At 48.8% G+C, this 14,673-nt stretch overlaps 1 protein-coding gene across 3 annotated transcripts in view; it reads left to right on the top strand.

Moving 5' to 3' along the window:
* The first annotated feature begins 3,340 nt into the window (after nt 1-3,340).
* The window catches only part of LOC139054248 (LIM domain-binding protein 2-like), a 320,751-nt gene continuing 309,418 nt past the window's right edge, over nt 3,341-14,673 (top strand). For all 3 annotated transcript variants that reach the window (XM_070530966.1, XM_070530964.1, XM_070530965.1), the window contains exon 1: nt 3,341-3,620. The gene's annotated coding sequence lies outside the window, so the exon portion shown is untranslated. The remainder of the gene's footprint in view (nt 3,621-14,673) is intronic.

The raw sequence follows: 14,673 nt of genomic DNA, 5'->3' as shown, positions 1-14,673 counted from the left end.
TAGCAGTATTCGTAATCAACTTAATAAGAGGTATAGATTAAGGGTAGTAAAAGCCTATAGTCCGAGTCACGATGATGAAATAGAACGGTTTTAAGAAGATGTTGAATTAGCGATGAGAAAAATGAAAACTCGCTATACTGCAGTCACGGGCACCTTCAATGTCGAAGTGAGGAGAAAGCAAGCTAGTGAACAAGCAATTGTCAACTACGGGACAGGTTCTATGAACACTAGAGGAGAGATGTCGGTAGAGTTAGCGGAAAGGAATAAGCTCCAAATAATGAATACCTGCTTCAAGAAGAGTAGCAAGACGAAGTGGACCTGGAAATGCCCTAATGGAGAAAGAAGAAAATTAAATAGATTTAATACTCTCTGCCGATCGCAGCATAGTGCAGGATGTGGAAGTGTTAGGTAGGCTAAAGTACGGTGATTATAGGTTAGTGAGGTCTCGGATTTCCCTCAACATGAAGAGAGAAAGAGTGAAATTAGCCAAGAAGAAACAGGACTCATTCCTAGCTTTTTCCATTTCGCGGAGCTTCCGTAGGATCGCTTCCACTGACAGCCTATACTTGCTCAGCAAACTGGGCTCTACCTTACCATAATCATCTGCTTCCTCTCTGGTTACGTCCCTTGCCTCGCCCAGTAACAGTGTGAGCAGACGCTGCAGCCACGATTCGCGGGAGAACCCTTGCTTCTCGCACTTCCTGTCGAAGTTCACCAAGAGCAAACCAATGTCCTTTGCGAGCTAAAGGGCCGCATTAGCTCTGTCATCTTTAACAATTTCCCGTTCTTCGCGTTCTTTCTGTTTTCTACGTTCCTGTTCTTCACGTTCTTTACGTTCCCATTGTTCGCGCTCTTCTGCCTGACTTTTTGCAGTCACCCTCTCTCTAATGATTTCCAGTCATTCCGTAAGCTCATCATCCTCAGCCTCAAGATCAAGAATGGCCTCAATCAACCGTGGTTTTCGGAGTGCGACCGCGACATCCACGTGAAACTCCTTCACCGACTCCAACAACTCCGGTTTAAGCAATGACTTCGAATTCATGGCTGTTTTCAGAGCTGCTCTCTCTACTGCACACACCTATCTTGCCGCAACCTAACTAGGCGACAATAGCTCGAATTACCTCTTCTGTTTTAACCCTTCAATAAAACCTGACAAACTCAGCAGAGAATGTCCCACACTCCCCACCTTGCTGCCAAGAATCCGGCGTAGACCATCGCAAACGCTGCATTCAGTTGCGACTTGTAGACGAAGCTCGTAGATCCATTGCCACTGCTGCCACCAGTTATTAAGGTTGCCACCTATTGTTACGAGGACTGGGTTTTGGCGACCTTCAACAGCGTCTGCTTGGATCTCGAACCAAAGTAACCATCGTAGCGGGTCCTGTAGGAAAGAAGAGATTATGCAAAAACAATAACAGACGTTTACTGCATCATTACGGGTGAGCAGTGCGCTCCAAGACAAAACCCACAGAAACGTTCGGCGCGCGTGCTCCTGCACGTAAAGCCGAGACCACACGTACGCTTGCGGACGCGCGCTAGCTCGCGTTCGCGCGCCTAGCGCCTGCCGCGCCTCGCGAGTAATGGTGGTTTGCATCCACACAGACGCGCGACAGCGCGCGCTCACTGGGCTCACTCACGGACGCCTCGGAAGGCGCCGCTTCGTACTTTGTTATCGATAGTGTTTCAAAATGCTTCGATATCTATAAACTTAATTGCCATATTTTTATAGCTGCTAGATCAGCGCATAAAGGAAAGAAGAACCACTTTCTTGCATGATATAAATCTGCTTCACGGAGAGTTGAACGTTCCGCGCCGTAGGTGCGTAGCCAGGCGCGCAGACGCGAGGCAACCCAAGCGCGCGATAACAGGGAGGAGCTGTTCCCCGCGCTCACGCCGCGTTTCGACGCGTACGAGCCATGTCGCATTATCTGCGCATGCGTGGGCGCGTGAACGCGAGCTTGCGCGCGTCCGCAAGCGTACGTGTGGTCCGGGCTTAAGGGCAGAGATGATGACTCTGTGGCGTCTCGCTGGCCTTCTTATACCCTACACAATCAGGGCAACCTCATTCTCTCTTGCTCGCCTGGTAGAGGGCCTTGTCAGCCCACTGGTCAACCCACACACAGGAATACGGAGAGAAACCACTCCCTGGCATAGAGGTGGAGAACGGAGAACAGAGGAGAGTAGGATTTGCACTGGCGCATACTCCCATCGCACACACCCGATGGACAAGTCTTTTCATGTTGACGAGCCTGCCGATTAAGCGCGTCGTGTCTCAGGCGCTTGGCATCCGTTCCATTCATCGCCTCACACAGTGAACCCTAATAAAACGCTGACGAGAATGAACTTGGTACTAGCCATTGCGGCTGTGGGTCCAAACAAGGCTCGATGCACTTTCATGTAAATATCATGCGTTCCAAATGAAAATTTAGTTTAATGATGACAATTGTGGTTGCGTGACAAAATTTACACTGAGAAATAAGCAAAAGTTATTAGAGAGTTTTAGATTAGGGGGCGCAAGCAGCTTACGTACGCAAAACCTAGCGGCTATGGTACTGCGCATGCGCGGAGCCAGACGTGGGCGTCTGCGCATGCGCTGTACCGTGGCCCTTAGTTCTTGCGTCCGCTAGCCGCTTGCGTCCGCTAATCTAAAACTCTCTATTGATTGCAGCAGAGTTGATTTCTTTTTTTCTATTTTCAGTAATGACTGCTTCCTTCCTCCATCCCTCCCCATTATTTCCATTTCTGATGATAGGGCCACCGTAATAAGCGAACAAGACTGCGATTTTATTATTGAAGGCTTTCATTATGGGAAGAACGAGGTAGAAAAATAAAAAGCGGAGGGAGTGGGAAAAGAGGGTCCGAAAGCTATATCTCCGCTGGATGATATTAAACGAGTTATAGAAGTGATTTTTCTAGAGCAGAAACCGCATTTTCTGTACTCCATTTACGTGCAATAGTTCGTTCAAAGGCTGAAGGCAACGAATGGTTGTGATCGGCGGTATATTGAAAAATACTGGGCATTCCTAGAGCAATGCGCGACGCCGGCGGCAGAGCGAGAATATTCGAGTGAGGCGCACGCGCCCGAAATCTGCGGCTTGAGTCGACGTGATCAAGCAGACGCGAGTTGAAAGGGAAAAATCGATATGTCTGTCCATCGCCCGACCACCGCCGGATCAACGCATAACGCCAGCGGGCCGCAGCAGCAGCCCATCCCAGCAGCAGCAGCGACGGCGGCCGGCCGGGAAACCAGCATGCCAAGAGGCGGCGGCAGCCGCCGCGCCGCGAGCGCATAAACTGGGCAGCTTTAGAAACTGGGGGGCTCGTCAGGTGCCGCCACCACTGCTCCCAGCATGCCCTGCGACTCACAATGGGGCTCCTATTCAAACACCAGTAGCGGCGGCAGTTTGGGCTACCGCTGGGCTTCGCCGCTGCGCCCGTCTCGGCCCCTGCGCGAGGGCTGACTCACACTTCGCGACGCGCTGCTGCTGCTGCTTTGCATTCGCCCGACGCCTCGCGGACGCACGCCGCCGTGCTGACAGTGCGCGCGATCGCCGGCAGTCTGCTCGACGGCGAGCTTCCCGCGATCAGTCTGCCCGCTCCAGTCGTCAGTTTGACTGCAGGTGAGTGTTGTGTGTGTGCACGCTGGGCTTCGTGTTGTGTAATCGCTCCCGAGTGTTTGGCGACCGGCTGCACAAAGAGCGAACGCGCGCCGCCGATAGCAGCAGCCGCCGCTCGTACGCAGCCACCGCGATTTGGTGGCGTCGGTCGGCCGAGAAGCCAAGCCGCGCAGCGATAGCAGAAACGCGTGTGCGTGACGGCGGGAAGGAGGGGGGAGGGAGATGGTGAACTTGTCAACTTGTTTTGTCTTCTTTTTTGCGGGAGCCTGTGAGTGCCAGGTGGTGCGCGTTGTTTGGAAGGCCGGCACTTTTGTATAGGCGCGCTTTCTTGAGGGGGGGAGGAGGCATCCGACGCGCCTCGTACACACACCGCGAAAGTTACCACCTGTCTGAATAGGCCGGCTCCTAGGCTACGGAAGCGCTACAAGGGCGCTAGAGCGCTCGTCTTTCGAACTCTGACGCTGTCATGCTTTCGTGAGGCGTCTTTTGAGCGTCCACGAAAACTTTTTCAGGCTCCTACCTCAACTTGAGAAACTTTTCGTGGCGTGTTTGTTTTATTTTGCGATGCGGCCCTGAAGGCCGATTCTTGGGCTAATTGGTACCGTTTACTCATAATTTGCCCAGGTTTGGCTAAATCTCATAACCCAGGTCATAAACTCATAAGCACAGGTTTGGCTAAATCATATTGTATCTATCCTTTCGCCGAGTGTTCTGATCCGGTAGTTTCGTTAGTATACGATCATAGAGCCAGTGATAGCAGATGCCGCTGCGGTAGTCGGGTGACCATTTTGTGTGGTTACGTCACGATGTCAGCATGTTTTCTGAAAGCCAGCCGAGGTTCGTTATTCGCATTCTGCGGGTGTTAAGCTCATCTCACAAGGTGTGACATTCTTTGACCCTGTAAATGGTCGAGTGTTGTCTGGCCGATAAAAGCCTTACATATCGCCAAGTGGTGTCGAAAAGTAGTCAATCCACCGAAAAGTTTACCTACCGGGTAGTCGCAAAATTATGGCCGGTAAAAGACCTACAAATCGCCAAATGGAGCCGAAAGGTAGTCAAACTTACGTACTAGGTAGTCGCAATGTTAGCGTGGAAACATTTTAGGACCATCACTGTTACATCATCTTGCGGTAGCGCTTGTTTCATCCGAACGATGGCAACATAAACTATGACTATGGGAAATGTCCCGCTTGGGAACACCTATATGATAGCGCTAGAAAAGTCTTCGTAGTCCACACTAACATTTCAAGTGAATTTTAATAAGAGTATGGCAGAGTCATGGGGACTTCGTCCGTGGGAACCCTCTGCTGTGGCGATGTAATGAGGGGTGCTTATGAAGTCGATGGTGCACCCGCTGGTGAAAGCAATAAAGTTCTGTGGCATGTTAGTCCTTTTTATTTATTGACATGATAAAATTGGAGATGTTTACGTGCAAATAAGGAGCCACCTTTCTCATGCCGTTCGTTACCAGGAATCTAGAACTGTTGATGACTATCGAATAGCGCAGCCCATTTCTCGCCGAAACTTTCGAGAAAGCAGTAGTTGTGTGCAAAAAGTACGGTATAAATTTCGCTACCACCACGATATGTTTATTGTGCATTGTCATTTGTAGAACTTGCGCTATCATGTTCGATTATGATTAAAATTATATGTACTTTGCCAGGTTACCTCGGGGCGGCTCGATTCGGCTCCACGGACATACGGCCTAGTGCGTTTATGTGCACTCAGAACCGACACATCTTGAATATGTTTCTTGGCGTGTAAAATGTTCTGCGTCTCTTTTAAGTCTTCGGAATTCAGCGTTACAAGTGCGCTCGTACTCATCCATTTTATGAGCAGTTGGCACGTCGACGAGAATAAGAAAAACTTTCTCGCTGCGCTGTATTGAGAAATAGCCTGGTGACACACCGTTAGCGAGTTTTATCATACCGCTACTGAACTACCGTTACTGCTACCACCTCCGCGGTCAGCAGCTTTGTGCATACTATATGTATAGCTTGGTAATGCCAGATGCGCACGCTCAGTCTACGTTCACTCGACCACAAACTTTTAAGGAAAACGACATCTGAGATAAAGATTAATATCTGCGCAGCCACACAACGTAGCCTAGTGTTCGCATTTACAGCCTCTACCAGTATATGTGACCAACATTGTGACGTTCGGTTTTACTGACTACTGCTACAGGCTGCTCGGAAATTGAACGTTTTCTGAGATCCTGTGGTCCATAAACTTTTGTGGTTGACTGTACGTGCTGTACGTGGCTGCAGTTGAAACGGTGCAGCGGTAGCCGGCATTCTAAAACTTAATATTGCCGGTTTCGTCGTCTCCTTCGTGCAGTTTGCAGAGGAGCTCAGCTTATATCTCAACCGCACACAATAACGCAATCGCAGAAGTTGCATGCACTATTGCAGTAACGAACCCGAACACGAGCTCTTGACAACAGGCTATATATACGGTCTGCATCGCTTGCGTGGCGATGCAGCGGTCGTACTTGGAACAGTGGCGCATACTCGAACCCACGGTGGGCATGTAAATGCGGTTGAATGGGGGGCACAGGTCAGAATTGAGAGCGCCGTTAGTTCAATGTTGATCTCCGGAAAAACTACAGAGCGCTCACCCGTGTTATTCGACCTACGGACAGTTAACAGTGGGAAGGAGGATGCAGAAATGCCGCCGTTGCCTCCAAAGTGCGAATATATTCGAGAACTGCCCGATTTCCAGCAAGACAATTGCTATTAGCTCAAGTTGATAACGTTCTTTAATCCCAATGTAAATCTCTCTTATGAGCGAAGCCCTATAGCTGTTTCGTTTTGCGAGAGTTGACGTCTTCCTGCACAAGGGCGCTGAAACTGGAATAAGAGAGACTCGGGGCCAGGATAATGTAACGATTCTATGCCAATGCAATTCGTTGTCGCGCTTGTCATTGGTCAGAGCGGCGCTCTGCCTGCGTTATCAACGGGATAAAAGCAGGCCATGACTGGAACGATAAGAGCGGCATATAATTGATCATACGGAATCGCTACATTCTACCGGCTCAGCAGGTGTCTATGCAACAATCCATGTTCTACGAGGGTGAATGAGAAAGTATTTGCCCCTGTTATTTTTTAGCCAACTTACTTCTGTAAATGCGAAGTCAACAGAACCATTCCAAGCGGTGGACTTTTCTTGGACCGACCCGGCCTTATTTGCCTGTAGCTCTGTGGCACGGCGTTACTGTCAGTTGATGAAGATGGCGGTTGTGCTTCACACGTTCACGGCGTACGAGCGACGTAGTGTGATTCGTTTTCTATGGAGCAAGGGACGAACGCCCATCGAAATCCACAGGGAAATGCAGCCCACGTATGGGAAAAGGTGTCTCGCTTTGAAAAGTGTGAGGTGGCTTTGCGAGTTCGCAAAAGGCCGTGAAGACTTGCATGACAACGAGCGTTCGGGGAGGCCGCGTGCGTCGCCGACTGGCGACAGGGACATCTCAAATTTAGTGCTGCGATGGGACAAATGTGTGAACCGGTGTGGGGACTATGTGGAAAAATAGTGTAAAGTACGTAGAATAGTACGTATATTTGTAATTACCTGTATGTACCTTAGTTTGGCTAATAAAAATAGGGGCAAAGACTTTCTGATTCGCCCTCGTATATCCCATCATATCCCCTTATGACGAAACACTGGGGATGGTAATGGAACAGGTCATGAAAAGCCGTAAAGCTAACCGTGTGCCCCCTCGTAGGTATTCTTTTTCTTCAATGACAGCGTGAAATTTCCGCCCGCGCTTCGCTACCGCTAACAGTGATATCCTTACGAGAGTGCGTGCTCTTGCCCACTGTTTGGTATATAGCCACGGCAGCACCAGCCTGTATTCGACCTGGTTTTCTGTGATCGCAATGATATACTGCATTGTTTCGGAGGGCTTCGCATGAAACAAAACGGCCTGCTTGAGAAAATGTCAGCGCATATGTACAAATTCACTTGCGCTTTCAAATACACGCTGTCGGAATCATGTTTCTCGTGCCGTTGTGATCTCTGTGTATATAGAGATCCTTCTGTTCATGGGCTGCCCTCTATAGAATTTCACAGGCTGTAATTTCTATAAATTCTTCCACGGGCCGCAGTGCGATGTTTCAGAATCCCGCCACCTCAAGTCAAATAAGCTATCTTAAAAGAAAGGGCACTGCGAACGAAGAAACAAATAAAGAGTCAAAACAGGACAACGAAACATATCAGATAACGGCGCCATTACATTTTGAAACCGTCAGATACTTATAGCGCAACATGTATAAGTGCGTCCGTAGATATTATTCGGAGGTAATTTACTATAAAAAACTTGCATGCAGACGCAAGACAAAAGCAGTGAAATGTAGCGGGCGTATTGCGACGATAGCGATTGCAGGCTCATGGACCGGTATTCACAAAGAAGTTTGTATACATACGCAGTTTGTGAAAACAGGCGCTGGCTCAACCCGTGGACAGAGGACGTATTAATGGAGGTGGTCGGCTAACGACGCGCCGGTCTTACGAACGAAAGCCTTTGTGGATTCGACACCTCTGAATTTTCCCATTTATCTTTTTGGCCCTTTCTTTTATTCAATGCTCCAAAGTTAAGGATATAGTCGACTTGGAGAGTTGGTATAGGGTAATAAACACGAAGCACGAATGAAGCATATGCGAACGGAAAGAAACAGCCAATATGGACCAAAGTGACGCGACAGCTATGAAGCCTGCCCCGCATGGCGCGTTTTTTCTTTCTTCGTTTTTTTTTTTTCGCACAAAATCGCACCGTGCATGGACTCCGTGCCGTCGCGGCATGCGACGTCCCTGTGCAGCCATCGTGGGCGCGACGCCATTTGATGAGAACACAGCCGCGTGGCATGTGTCTGTGCCATGGCTGCCGCACCACAGAAGTCATGTTAACAAAATCAAGGAGCAATTTGTTTTCATCACTATAACGATGAAAACAAATTGCTTTCTACGGAAAGAATGCTACCTGTGGCTATGGTTCAAGCTTCAGCCGAGAGCAGTCATGGAGCATTTGCTGCAATGCTAGACCTAAAATGACGGTAGGCCATGGTCGTGGCGTGCCTCGCATTGGACTGATGCACTTAAGATGAAGTGCGCTCGGTTTTGGAAGCTGACTGGTGCGCGAGTTTCGACTCGCACGTTTTGTGCCATGTTTTCTGACTGTGCTAGAAGCCGACGCGAAAACGCGCTTCCCGTCGTCAAAAACGTCATCCGTCCGACCGATGGACGTCGACGAGCCGATAGCGTTCCCACATGTAAACTCGTGCAGTATATAATGGTTGCAACGCGCCAACGCTTTGCTGTCAATCTACTCTTCGTTGCTGCTGGGGGTCGTGACGTGACTGGGGGAGACATTACGTATATACGTACTTCTTTCGCTCGAGACGTGAAGCTGAGACGTGGGTTGCGTTTTCACAGGCCACCGGGTAGATTCTACCGCCGGGTGATTCTACACTGGTGCGCCTGACGTTGTAGAGCGAGGAAGATCTCTCGCCCGCGAAATGCCCAGTTGTTCACATTCTTGTCTATTTAACAGCGGTATATCGACGTAGCTTGTGCGATAGCGATGTCTTGAAATTCCTAGGGCACGACGGAACTATACGTATTTGCCTGTGTACCGGCGTCTCGGTAACCTATGTACGTGCCGCTTCGTGTTCGTTCGTCTGTGCGGCCCGTTGAAAAGGCATGACATGACAACGTATATAGTGGTTGTTTCAGGGCGACCTCCGTTTGCATTTCGGACAGCATGTCGGCGGGCGCACGTGAATTGTACGGAACCGGCGTCTGAGCTCAGTCCTAGACCGATTGCGCTAGGTTTTCATTCGCAGACTGACAAGGGTCGGCAGAGGATACCGTTCAGTCTTGTCGCTGAATGCAGTGCTTAAACGCAGCAGCACACGCATCGAGTATATTTTTTCGCCCACTGCAGGAATAGCGAGTAGCATCTGTAACGCGAATCAAAGCAGTGACCGTTGCTTGTTTCTGCTACGGTTCCTACACTACAAGCGTCTGCTTGAGAATTATTCGCGAACGCTTTGTTGAGAATTTCGCCGAAATTTATAGTCTGAAAACTTTTCGTCGCAGAAATCCTTAATAAAGTGACACGTTTCACTCAGTTCGTTCACACCCCGAGGAAGTGGTTGTGGCAGTGGTGGTGTACTGTGTAGCCAATGTATACACGAAAGGGGGCAGGCACGTACCCAGGGGGGGGCCCGGGGGGGCCCGGGCCCCCCCCGAAATCAAGTGGCATAGCCCCCCCCCCCTCCCCACCCACGCCACCACTCCTCACACATTTCTGAAGCGCCGCCAGATCAATGTTGAGACTTCGCAGCTGTTCATCGGTCAGCATTATGCTGCCTTTTTCACTTCTTTTAGATGGCGGTAGTTATCGGCATCTGTTGTAATGTGAAGGACAGTTTTCTCATACATTCCGCACCCGCGCGCTTAACTCGAGATGCGTTCAGTTGTCACCAACTATTCAACCGTCACGCGCATAGCTGTTGCTTTTGTTAGTTCAACCTTCTTTGTTTAGGCTGATCCTGGGACCAGGAGAGGGACACGGCTCTTACTCAGCTGGTATGTACTCTCATGGAACGAGTTGCGGCCGGAGAAAACGCCAATTCCACTTAACTTATCCCTTTGCTTCATTATTTCGTTGAGTTACGGCTCGCCGCGACGCTGGCAGATGCCCGGACCCATATACACGTAATATGGGTTAGATAAGGTGGGAAATAAAATAATGTGAAAGAGCGTCAATCATGAAACCCTGCAATAACCCTTAAACCCAAAAGCAAGATGGCTGTCGCCCGTTACCTCATCTGTTTTTCCCTAACTGTATTGCACTTTTCGTGCAAAATTGGCAACTAGAAACAAAAATCGCAAGGAGTTGAGAAATTAAGCGATCTACTAAGGGAGAGAGCCAAGGCAGCAACCAAACTGCAAGCAAAAGCGAATAATAAAAAAGTTAACTGTTGTTTATGAGAATATTTATGGATCAACATCTTTTTATTTAAAAAGGGAGTAGAGAAAACGCCGCCGGAACTGGAGAACAGTTGTTTTGAATGACGCTTCTACAGTTATCGGTCGAACCGCCTCACGTAGCCACTTCTCTGCTGTGCTTATGTGGGTGTTTTTGTAACCTTTCGCAGCGAGCGCAGTACGTCTAGAATCGCAGAGTCCTGCACTCTACGCGGTTGTATGGGACTGGCGGCCTCACAGCGTTACGAAATTCGCGGAACTGTCAAAACTGATCAACAAGGCGAAAATAACTGATATTCGAAACTATAACATGAGAAAGACTGAAGAAGCCGTAAAAAATGAACGCAGCCTGAAATCAGTAAAAAAGAAACCTGGCATAGGACAAACCATGATGTATGCACTAAAAGATAAGAAGGATAATATCATCAGCAATATCGAAGATATAGTAAATGCTGCGGAAAAATTCTAAGCTGACCTGTATACAGTACCCAGAGGAGCCACGATAGTTCACTTAGAAACAGTAATAAACAGGATACAGAAACTCTCCTATAACTAGCGATGAGGTCAGAAGGGCCCTGCAAGACATGAAACGATGAAGAGCGGGAAGAGAAGGTGGAATAACAGTCGATTTAGTCAAAGATGGAGGAGACATAATGCTTGGAAAACTGGCGGCTCTTTATAAGAAGTGTCTATCGACTGCAAGGGTCCCAGAAAACTGGAAGAATGCAGACATTATACTAATCCACAAAAAAGGAGACGTTAAAGAATTGAACAATAATGGGACCATTAGCTTGCTCCCAGTATTATATAAAATATTTGCCAAAATAATCTCCAATGGAATAAGGTTAACAATGGATTTTGTCAACCAAGGGAACAGGCTGGCTTGAGGAAGAGATACCTTACAATGGATCACATCCATGTCATCAATCAGGTTATCGCGAAATCTGCAGAGTACAATAAGCCTCTCTATGTGGCTTATATAGAATACGACAAGACATTTGATTCAGTAGAGATACCAGCAATCGTAGAGGCGCTACGTAATCAAGGAGTACAGAACGCTTACGTAAAAAGCTTGGAAAATATTGCTACATGCGTGAGGTATTTGTTTGTTTAAACGAGGCGCGTAGGCGCCATCACTCCAGAAAATAGGAGGAAGAACGAACTTGGCTCGCGCTCTGAATCTAACCGGTCAGCGCTGCAACCGTTGTTGTAAATATAATCTGTAAATAGTTTTCGTCTTACTGACTCATCCTTCGCGTAAGAATATCTACAGAGGTTCTACAGCTACCTTAATTCTACACAAGAAGAGCAGGGAGATACCTATAGAGAAAGGGGTCAGACAGGGAAACACAATTTCTCGAAAGCTATTTTCTGCATGCTTAGATGAATTCAAGCTATTAAACTGAGAAGGCTTAGAAGTAAAGATCGCCGGCAGTTATCTGAGCAACCTTCGGTTTGCCGATGACATTGTTCTATTCAACAACAATGCAGACGAGTTACAACGAATGATTGGAGACCTTAATAGAGAGAGTGTAAGAGTGGGGTTGAATATTATTATGCAGAAGATGAAGATAATGATAAATAGCCGGGCAAAGGGACAAGAGATCAGGATCGCCAGTCGGCCACTAGAGACTGTGAAGGAGTACGTTTACCTAGGTCAATTAATCACAGGGAACCCTCATCATGAGAAGGAAATTCACAGAAGAATAAAAATAGGTTGGATCGCATACGGCAGACATTGCCAGCTCCTGACAGGAAGCTTACCATTATTATTGATGTAAGGTGTGCAATCAGTGCATTTTGCCACTGCAATATGTCCAGTGCTAATGCATTTGCCAGTGCATTTCCCAGTGCATTTTGCCAGTGCATATGGGGCAGAGACTTGAGAGCAAGTTAAAGACCACGCAAAGAGCGACGAACAAAGATTGCTAGGCATAACGTTAAGAGAGAAAGAGAGCGGTTTGGATCAGAGAGCGAACGGGTATACACGATATTCTAATTGACATCAAGAGGAAAAAATGTAGCTGGGCAGATCATGTAATGCGCCGGTTAGATAACCGTTGGACCATTAGGGTTACAGAATGGGTACCAAGAGAAGGGAAACGCAATCGAGGACGACAAAACACTAGGTGGAGCGATGAAATTAGGAAATTCCCGGGCGCTAGTTGGAATCGGTTGGCGCAGGACAGGGGTAATTGGAGATCGCAGGGAGAGGCCTTCGTCCTGCAGTGGACATAAAACAGGCTGCTGCTGCTGCTGCTGCTGCTGCTGCTGCTGCTGCTGCTGCTGCTGCTGCTGCTGCTGCTGCTGCTGCTGCTGCTGCTGCTGCTGCTGATGATGATGATGATGATGATGGAGGTGGTGGGGCCCCCCCCGAAAAAAAATCCTGGGTACGTGCCTGAAAGGGGGCCTTCCAAGGAGGAACAGTTGCTTTTTATAAAGTAATAAAATATGTGCCGAAAGAACAACGACGACGACGCCGATGATGATGATGATGATGATGATGGTGATGAAGCTCTATAAATTATAGTATGGCTCATCGGCCTACTAAGGGTAATGGGTTTGGGGAATCAGGAGATGTCGACAGAGTCAGATACCGAGGAATGCTCCCCCGCACCGTTACACCGTGCGGAGGGTGCCCGATTCCGCAGCAAAGGCGTACAGCGCTCTCAGGACAGCATCGGCTGAGGAATGGATCCGCTCCTTGAAGCTGGGCACTTGGCTTGCGGTGCTTTTGTCGGAGGGCTGCTTGCGTGGGGCACACCCACAGCAAGTGCGCAGCTACCGTTTTGCACGCTGGGCAACCCATTTGTGTTCGGTGGTAGCTGTTCCGCCGTGTTGTCAGGAAGACGTACAGAAACAGATACCAAGGATGTAAGGGTTCTTTTCCTCCAGTTATATTCGTTTATTATATTCTATCCCACTGATCGAGTGACCGATCTCTGTGATTGCGGCTTCGTGCGAGTCAGTGTGACATGAAGGGGAAAGATACTGCGTAAGTATAATGCAAAATACGGGTACGGTCCTTGTAGTTAAAAAAAAATGGAGATTTAAACATGAGCTCGAACCAGCGTCACGCAGCAAGACAAGCACGGCTCCAAAATCGGTTTGGAAAGCTCGATGTTCTTCTCATTAAAAGAAAGAGCAAGTGATGTGCACTATGCCGGATCGCACTGATGCTCTGGAGTTAGCCTGTATATGAGTACTGTACGATGCGCAGTTAGGGAATTCGCGCAAACTTCTGTCGGGGTCCAGACATATTGCACAATGTCGTTGAGCCGCCGGCGTCATCGTTTAAGGGCCGTTATGTTATTCACTTGAAGCCTCTTAACTTAACTTGACTGTGCCTAGTGTCTTATAAGACACTAGTCTAGTTGCACCGGCAGTACCCGAACGCTGATCGCGCGTACGGCAGACACAAGAGCGTTTTCTTCGTCCTCGTCTTCACTACAATGGCCCCCGGGAGAGAAGAGGAGCCATCCTGGCGACTTACGGCGTAGGTATGATGACGGGGTCATAGTCCGGCTTAAGTCGGTTTACATGAACCGTGTCTCGCCCGTGGTGCCTAAGGTCAGGTGATGGCGTCACAGGTTCTACAACGTAGGTGCCAGCGGAGGTACTGTCTACGACACGGTAAGGGCCATCATACCGTGCAAGAAGTTTGCTTGAAAGGCCAGGGCTGTGAGGCGGGTCCCACAACCAAACAAGGCAACCAGTCGGGAAAAGTGGTGTAAGCGCGCCACTGTCACACCGCAGCTTTTGACAACATTGAGCGGCGGTCGAATGGTTCGCGCGAGCTGTCTACAGTTCTCGGCGTATTTGGCGCCTTCAGACGTGCACAGGCGTGCATTCGGAAGCGTCGGGTTGGTATGGGAGCAGTGTGTCCATAGTACTCGAGGGCTCTCGTCCATACAGCAGAAAAAAAGGGTGAAAAGCCAGTGGTAGCTTGTGTGGCCGTATTATAGGCATACGTAACAAACGGCAAAACAGTGTCCCAGTTACTGTGGTCAGAGGCGACGTACGTAGTCAACATTTCAGCGAGTGTGCGGTTGAATCTCTCTGTCAA

The sequence above is a fragment of the Dermacentor albipictus genome, chromosome 1 (assembly GCF_038994185.2).
Source record: "Dermacentor albipictus isolate Rhodes 1998 colony chromosome 1, USDA_Dalb.pri_finalv2, whole genome shotgun sequence".
In the NCBI taxonomy this organism is placed as follows: domain Eukaryota; kingdom Metazoa; phylum Arthropoda; class Arachnida; order Ixodida; family Ixodidae; genus Dermacentor; species Dermacentor albipictus.
The sequence above is the reverse complement of the archived record's forward strand: the minus strand, read 5'-3'. Positions and strand labels throughout refer to the sequence as shown.